This window comes from Ovis aries, chromosome 9 (genome assembly GCF_016772045.2).
Source record: "Ovis aries strain OAR_USU_Benz2616 breed Rambouillet chromosome 9, ARS-UI_Ramb_v3.0, whole genome shotgun sequence".
Lineage (NCBI taxonomy): Eukaryota > Metazoa > Chordata > Mammalia > Artiodactyla > Bovidae > Ovis > Ovis aries.
The window spans coordinates 13,159,349-13,168,118 of record NC_056062.1 but is presented as its reverse complement, the minus strand read 5'-3'; the positions used below and the strand labels follow the sequence as shown (position 1 = coordinate 13,168,118).

The 8,770-nt window shown below is 37.1% G+C and overlaps 1 pseudogene; it reads right to left on the bottom strand.

The window, feature by feature from the left end:
* Positions 1–793: 793 nt before the first annotated feature.
* LOC121820386 (liprin-alpha-1-like) overlaps positions 794–8,770 on the bottom strand; it is a 51,705-nt pseudogene continuing 43,728 nt past the window's right edge.

Below are 8,770 nucleotides of genomic sequence, written 5' to 3'. Positions count from 1 at the left end.
TCATTTCTGACTCTTTGCGACCCTGTAGACTATGGCCTGCCAGGCTTCTCTGTCAGGGAGGGGCGTTCTCCAGGCAAGAATACTGGAGTATATTGGGCAATACTGGTTGCCATACCCAACCCCCTAGAATACCTGGTGCTGCCAGAATCCCTGTGAACCACCTCCATACCTGGCTCTCACAGGAGAAAACCCAAGTCTTCCAGGGCAGCCACGGGAGCAAATCCCAGTGGTTGACCCGCATGTAGAGGTGGAAGTGAAGTCGCTCAGTTGTGTCCGACTCTTTGCGACCCCATGGACTGTAGCCTACCAGGCTCCTCCCTCCATGGGATTCCCCAGGCAAGAGTACTGGAGTGGGTTGCCATTTCCTTCTCCTGGGGATCTTCCCAATGCAGGGATCGAACCCAGGTCTCCAGCATTCCAGGCAGACGCTTTAACCTCTGAGCCACCAGTGAAGCCCTAAATCAAACCACAACTGAAACCCAGGGGCAGTGTGGCTAAGGAAGAAGACCCGAAACTTTCCCACCATCTGTTCAAGCTGCACATTAAATCCACACAATCAACTAGGCAGACTCTGTCTATGGAATATATAAAAGGCCATTGAGAGCTCCTGCCAAGAAAATACACTAGTTCTGGTAGTTGTGGAAACTGGAGGCAAGAACACACAGGAGTAAAGACCAGATTAGAATCTGAGCTGCCCCCACAGCAGGTCCAGAGATCAGCATGAGGTTGAAGGGCATCCTAGGGAGGTAAGGTGGACTGTGACTCCCAGCAAAGGAAAGGACTCTGACAGCACTGACTCAAGAAAAACATTTATTATTCTTAATTTTTGACTTGCTCTCTAGATTCTTTTCTTTTTTTCCTTCCCCCCATGCCCGTTGCAGTTGTCCATTTTATTGGTACTAAGAAATTCAATTAAGCTTTTGAGCTTTTTTGTTGTTTTTCTCAGTCATATTTTTTATTGCTATTATAAACCTCTGCCTCTACGGTGGGCTTTTGCAGTTCTTTGGAGTTTTCCTTCTCTCTTTTTTTAAATTTTTTTAAAACCTATCATATTTTTTCTACATTTATTCCTTTGTTTGCTTTTCCTACTGATCTTTTCCTCTTGCAGTTAATCTTTAATGTATATAAATCTTCTTTATCTACCTCTATTTAACTTTGGATATCTATCCTTTCTTTCTTTTCTTTCTCTCCTTTCCTTCAACATATTTGTTAGTTTTATTTTCATTGCTTTATTCCCCAATTGGGACCTTGCTTTAGTTTTGTTTTCCAGTTTATGCTTTAGTTAGTTTTGTTCTGGTAGATATAATTTTTGGCTTCCTTTCTTTGTCAGGTCAATCTATTGTACTTTATTTTTGTTGGACTGTTTTGATTTTGCTTATGGGTGGATATGTATATGTGTACATTCAGCCACACTTTTCATTGTTATAAATTTCTGCTTCTATGTTGGGCTTTTGCAGTTCTGTAGAGTTTCCTCCCTTTTTTCTTTCTTCTTCCATTTTTTTTCTTTTTTATAATTTTAATTTTTAATTGTTTTAAACCTATCATATTTTTTCTACATTTATTCCTTTGTTTGCTTTTCCTACTGATCTTTTCCTCTTGCAGTTAATCTTTAATGTATATAAATCTTCTTCATCTACCTCTATTTAACTTTGTGTATCTATTCTTTCTTTCTTTTCTTTCTTCCCTTTCCTCTCAACGTTTGTTCATTTTGTTTTCATTGCTTTATCCCCCAATTGCACCTTACTTTAGTTTTGTTTTCCAGTTTGTGCTTTAATTAGTTTTGTTCTTAACTGTTAAATATAACTTTTGATTTCCTTTGTTCGCCAGGTCAATATATTGTACTTTATTTTGTTGGACTGTTTTGACATTGCCCATGTGTGTATATGTATATATGTATTATTCATTATTTTAATTATTACTTGCTGATTTTGTAACTGCCATTTCTTTGGGGTTCATATTTTGTTTCTCATTTTTGGATATTTGTTTTAATCTCACTTAATGCCATACCAAACCACTTGTGGAATCTTTGTTCCCAATCAGAGATCAAGCCCTGAGCCTTTGGAGTGAGAGCACTGACTCCAAGGCCCTAGACTACCAGAGAACGAACCCTAGGGAGTATCAAATAGTGAGAACTCACACAAAGGAAACCACTTGAATACAAGACCCAGCATTAACTCAACAACCAGTAGCACCCTGTACAAGATGTCTCATCTAAACAACAAACAAAACAAAAATACAAACCCAATCATCAGCAGACAGGATTACTACCTCACTCAGTCTTGCCCATCAGAGGAAAAACACAAACAAACAAAAACTCAGCACAAATTTCACCCTATACAAACCTTACCCAAGCCACAGGAACCACCTTAGGAGGGCAGAAACCAAAAGGAAGAAAGAATTCAACCTTCTTCAAGGAAAGATTTCAACCTTCCTTGAAGCCTGGGAAAAAGAGACCTCAAACACAATAAATTAAAAAAAGTAATGAGAAGGCAGAGAAATACTTCATGAATGAAGGAACAAACTAGAAACACAGAAGTCCAAATGAATGAAGAGGAAATAGGCAAACTACCTGAAAAAAAATTCAGAATAGTGACAGTAATGATGATCAAAATCCTTGAAAACAATATGGAGAAAATACAAGATTCAATCAACAAATACCTAGAAGAATTAAAGAATAAACATACAGAGACAAACAACATAATTACTGAAATTAAAAATGCTCTAGAAGTAATCAATAGCACAATAACTGAAGCAGAAGGATGAATCGATGAACTGGAGGATAAAATGGTGGAAATAACTTCTGAAGAGCAGAATAAAGTAAAAAGAATGAAAAGAACTGAGGATAGTCTCAGAGACAATAGCAAACACACCAAAATCTGAACTATAGGGGTCTCAGAAGAAAAAGAGAAAAAGAAAGGGTATGAGAAAATTTTTGAAGAGATTATAGTTGAAAATTTCCCCAACATGGGAAAGGAAACAGTCAATGAAGTCCAACAGGCACAAAGAGTCCCACACAGGATAAATCCAAGGAGAAACATGCCAAGACACATACTAATCAAACTAACAAAGACTAAACACAAAGAAAGAATATTAAAAGCAGCAAGGGAGAAGCAGAAAGTAACATATAAGGGAAACCCCATATGCTTAACAGCTGATTTTTCAGCTCAAATTCTGCAGGCCAGAAGTGAATGTCAATATGTATTTAAAGTACTGAAAGGGAAAAATCTACAACCAAGATTATTGTAACCAGCAAGGATCTCATTCAAAATTGATGGAGAAATAAAAAGCTTTTCAGACAAGCAAAAGTTAGGAGAATTCAGTACCACCAAACCAGCTTTAAAACAAATGTTAAAGTGCCTTACATAGTCAAGAAATACAAGAGAAGAAAAAAGATCTACAAAATCAACCCCAAACAATTAAGAAAATGGCAATAGGAACATATATATCAATAATTACTTTAAATGTAAATGGGCTAAATGCTCCAGCCAAAAGACACAGACTGACTGAATGGATACAAAAACAAGATCTATATATATGGTGTCTACAAGAAACCCACCTCAGACCTAAAGACACATATAGACTGAAAGTAAGAGGATGGAAAAATATATTCCATGCAAATAGGAAGCAAAAGAAAGCTGGAGTAGCAATCCTCATGTCAGACAAAATAGACCTTAAAACAAAGAAGATTGCAGGAGATAAGGAAGGTCACTATATAATGATCAAGGGATCAATCCAAGAGGAAGCCATAATAACAATTGTAAATATCTATGCACCCAAATTGGAGTACCTCAGTACATAAGACAAACACTAACAGTCATAAAAGGAGAAATTGACAGTAACACAATAATAGTAGGAGACTTCAACACCCCACTCACACCAATGGACAGATCATCAAAACAGAAAATTAATAAGGAAACACAAGTCTTAAATGATACATTAGATGAGATGGATCTCATTGATATCTTCAGAATATTCCATCCAAATGCAGAAGAATACACCTTCTTCTCAAGTGCACACAGAATAGTCTCCAGGATAGACCACATCTTGGGTCACAAATCAAATCTCAGTAAATTTAATAAAACTGATATTGTATCAAGCATCTTCACCCACCACAATGCTATGAGACTAGATATCAATTACAAGAAAAAGACTGTAAGAAACATAAACACATGAATTTAAACAACACATTTAAAAATAGCCAACACGTTACTGAAGAAATCAAAAGGGAAATAAAAAAATTTCTAGAAACAAATGACAATGAAAACACAACTCAAAACCTATGGGATGCAGCAAATGCAGTTCTAAGAGGGAAGTTAATAGCAATACAATCCTACAGCAAGAAATAAGAAAAACATTGAATAGACAACCTAACTTTACACGTAAAACAACCGGAAAAAGAGGAAAAAAAAAAAACCACCCAAAATTAGTAGAAGGAAAGAAATCATAAAGATCCAAGCAGAAATAAATGGGAAAAAAAGAAAGAAACAATAATAAAGATTAATAAAACTAAAAGCTGGTTCTTTGATAAGATAAGCAAAATTGACAAGCCTTTAGCCAAACTCATCAAGAAAAAGAGAAGAATCAAATCAACAAAATTAGAAATGGGGAGGTTACAACAGACAATGCAGAAACAGAAAGGATTATAAGAGACTATTAAGAACAACTATATGGCCATAAAACGAATAACCTGGAAGACGTGGAAACATTCTTAGAAAAGTTCAATCTTCTAAGACTGAACCAGGAAGAAATAGAAATTATGAGCAATCCAATTACAAGCATTGAAATTGAAGCAGTGATTAAAAAAAAAATCTCCCCAAAAAACAAAAGCCTAGGACCAGATGGCTTCACAGGAGAATTCTGTCAAACTCTTTGAGAAAAACTGCAGAGAAAGGAGCACTTCCAAACTAATTCTATGAGGCCACCATCACCTCAATAACAAACCCAGACAAAGACAACATAAAAAAAGGAAACTACAGGCCAATATTACTGATAACATAGATGCAAAAATTCTCTACAAAATTTTAGCAAACAGAATTCAGCAATACATCAAAAAGCTCATACACCATGATCAAGTTGGGTTTATTCCAGGAATGCAAAGATTCTTCGGTATATACAAAGCAATCAATGTGATACACCATATTAACACATTGAAAGATAAAAACCATATGACCATCTCAATAGATGCAGAAAAAGCCTTTGACAAAATTCAGCATCCATTTATGATTAAAACTCTTCAAAAAATGGGCACAGAAGGACCTACCTCAACATGGTAAAGGTTATATAAGCCTACAGCAAACATTATTCTCAATTGTGATAAACCGAAAGCATTCCTCTCTAAGATCCGGAACAAGACAAGGGTGTCTGTCCACTTTCACCACTGTTATTCAACATAGTTCTGGAAGTCCTAGCTACGGCAATCAGAGAAGAAAAAGATAGAAAAAGAATCTAGATCAGAAAAGAAGAAGTAAATCTCTCACTGTTTGTAGACGACATGATACTATACATAGAAAACCCTAAAGAGAGCATCAGAAAATTACTAGATCTAATCAGTGAATTTAGCAAAATTGTAGGATACAAAAAAAAAATACACAGAAATCACTTACATTTCTATATACTAACAATGAAAAACCAGAAAGGGAAATTAGGGAGTCAATCCCATTCACCATTGCAATGAAAAGAATTAAATATCTAGGAATAAACTTACCAAAGGAGACAAAAGAACTGTACACAGAAAATTATATGACAGTAGTGAAAGAAATCAAAGATGACACAAACAGATGGAGAGATAGTCCTTGTTCCTGAGTAGGAAGAATCAATATTCTGAAAATTACTATACTATCAAATGGAATTTACAAATTCAATGTGATCCCTATCAAATTACCAACATTTTTCACAGAACTAGAACAAAAAATTTCTCAATTCATATGGAAACAGAAAAGATCCTGAATAGAAAAAAAGGAGTCCTGAGAAAGAAGATTGGAGCTAGAGGAATCAACCTTCCTGACTTCAGATTACACTACAAAGTTACAGTCATCAAGACAGTATGGTACTGGCACAAAAACAGAAATATAGACCAATGGAGCTATAAATAAACCCATGCACCTATGGGTACGTTATTTTTGACAAAGGAGGCAAGAATATACAATGGGGAAAGACGGCCTCTTCAATAAATGGTGCTGGGAAAACTGGACAGCTACGTGTAAAAGAATGTAAAAGAATGCGCAAAAGAACATCTACATGTAAAAGAACACTTCCTAACACCATACACAAAGGTGAACTCAAAATGGACTAAAGTCCACAATGTAAGACCAGAAACTGTAAAACTCTTAGAGGAAACATAGGCAGAACACATGATGACATAAATCAAAGCAAGATCCTCTATGGCCCACCTCCTAGAGTAACGGAAATAAAAACAAAAGTAAACAAGTGGGACCTGACTAAACTTAAAAGCTTTTGCACAGCAAAGGAAACTATAAATAAGGTGAAAAGACAGCCCTCAGAATGGGAGAAAATAATAGTAAATGAAACAACTGACAAAGGATTAATTTCCGAAATATACAAGCAGCTCATACAAATCAATGCCGGAGAAACAAACAACCCAATCAAAAGGTGGGAAAAAGACCTAAACAGACATTTCTCCTAAGAAGACTTACAGATGGCTAACAAACACATGAAAAGATGCTCAACATTGTTCATTATTAGAGAAATGCAAATCAAAACTACAAGATATCACCTCACACTGGTCAGAAGGGCCATGATCAAAAAGTCTACAAACAATAAATACTCAAGAGGGTGTGGAGAAAAGGGAACACTCTTGCACTGTTGGTGGGGATTAAACTGATACAGCCATTATGGAAGACGGTATGAAGATTCCTTAAAAAACTAGAAATAAAACCACCGATGACCCTGCAATCCCACTCCTAGGCATATACCCCGAGGAAACCAAAACTGAAAAAGACACATGTATCCCACTGTTCATTGCAGCATTATTTACAATAGCTAGAACATGGAAGCAACCTAGATGTCCATTGACAGATGAATGGATAAAGAAGCTGTGGTACATATACACAATGGAATATAACTCAGTCATCAAAAGGAACACATTTGAATCAGTTCTGATGAGGTGGATGAACCTAGAACCTATTATACAGAGTGATGTGACTCAGAAAGAGAAAAATAAATACTGTATTCTAACACATATATATGGAATCTAGAAATATGGTACTAAAGAATTTATTGATAGGACAGCAATGGAGAAGTAGACATAGAGAATAGACTTATAGACATGGGAAGAGGGGAGGAGAGGGTGAGATGTATGGAAACATTAATATGGAAACTTACATTCAGTTCAGTTCAGTTCAGCTTAGTCACTCAGTCATGTCCGACTCTTTGTGACCCCATGAATCGCAGCACGCCAGGCCTCCTTGTCCATCACCAACTCCTGGAGTTTATTCAAACTCATGTCCATCGAGTTGGTGATGCCATCCAGCCATCTCATCCTCTGTCATCCCCTTCTCCTCTTGCCCCTAATCCCTCCCAGCATCAGAGTCTTTTCCAGGGAGTCAGCTCTTCACATCAGGTGGCCAAAGTATTGGAGTTTCAGCTTCAGCATCAGTCCTTCCAAAGAAATCCCAGGACTGATCTCGTTTAGGATGGACTGGTTGGATCTCCTTGCCGACCAGGGGACTCTCAAGAGTCTTCTCCAACACCACAGTTCAAAAGCATCAATTCTTCGACGCTCAGCTTTCTTCACCATCCAACTCTACATGACCACTGGAAAACCATTGCCTTGACTAGACGGACCTTTGTTGGCAAAGTAATATCTCTGTTTTTAAATATGCTATCTAGGTTGATCATAACTTTCCTTCCAAGGAGTAAACGTCTTTTAATTTCATGGCTGCAGTCACCATCTGCAATGATTTTGGAGCCCCCAAATATAAAGTCTGACAATGTTTCTGCTGTTTCCCCATCTATTTGCCACGAAGTGATGGGACCAGATGCCATGATCTTTGTTTTCTGAATGTTGAGCTTTAAGCCAACTTTTTCACTCTCCTCTTTCACTTTCATCAAGAGGCCTTTTAGTTCCTCTTCACTTTCTGCCATAAGGGTGGTGTCATCTACATATCTGAGGTTATTGATATTTCTCCCGGCAATCTTGATTCCAGCTTGTGCTTCTTCCAGCCTGGCATTTCTCATGATATACTCTACGTATAAGTTAAATAAGCAGGGTGACAATATACAGCCTTGACGTACTCCTTTTCCTATTTGGAACCAGTCTGTTGTTCCATGTCCAGTTCTAACTGTTACTTCCTGACCTGCATCTGCTTCTGTTAGGTCCACACCATTTCTGTCCTTTATTGAGCCCATCTTTGCATGAAATGTTCCCTTTGTATCTCTAATTTTCTTGAGGAGAGCTTTAATCTTTCCCATTCTATTGTTTCCCTCTATTTCTTTGCACTGATCACTGAGAAAGGCTTTCTTATCTCTCCTTGCTATTCTTTGGAACTCTGCATTCAAATCTTTCCTTTTCTCCTTTGCTTTTCACATCTCTTCTTTTCACAGCTATTTGTAAGGCCTCCTCAGACAACCATTTTGCTTTTTTTTGCATTTCCTTTTCTTGGGGATGGTCTTGATCCCTGTCTCCTGTACAATGTCATGAACCTCTGGCCATAGTTCATCAGGCCCTCTGTCTATCAGATCTAGTCCCTTAAATCTATTTCTCAGTTCTACTGTAATTGTAAGGGATTTGATTTAGGTCATACGTGAATGG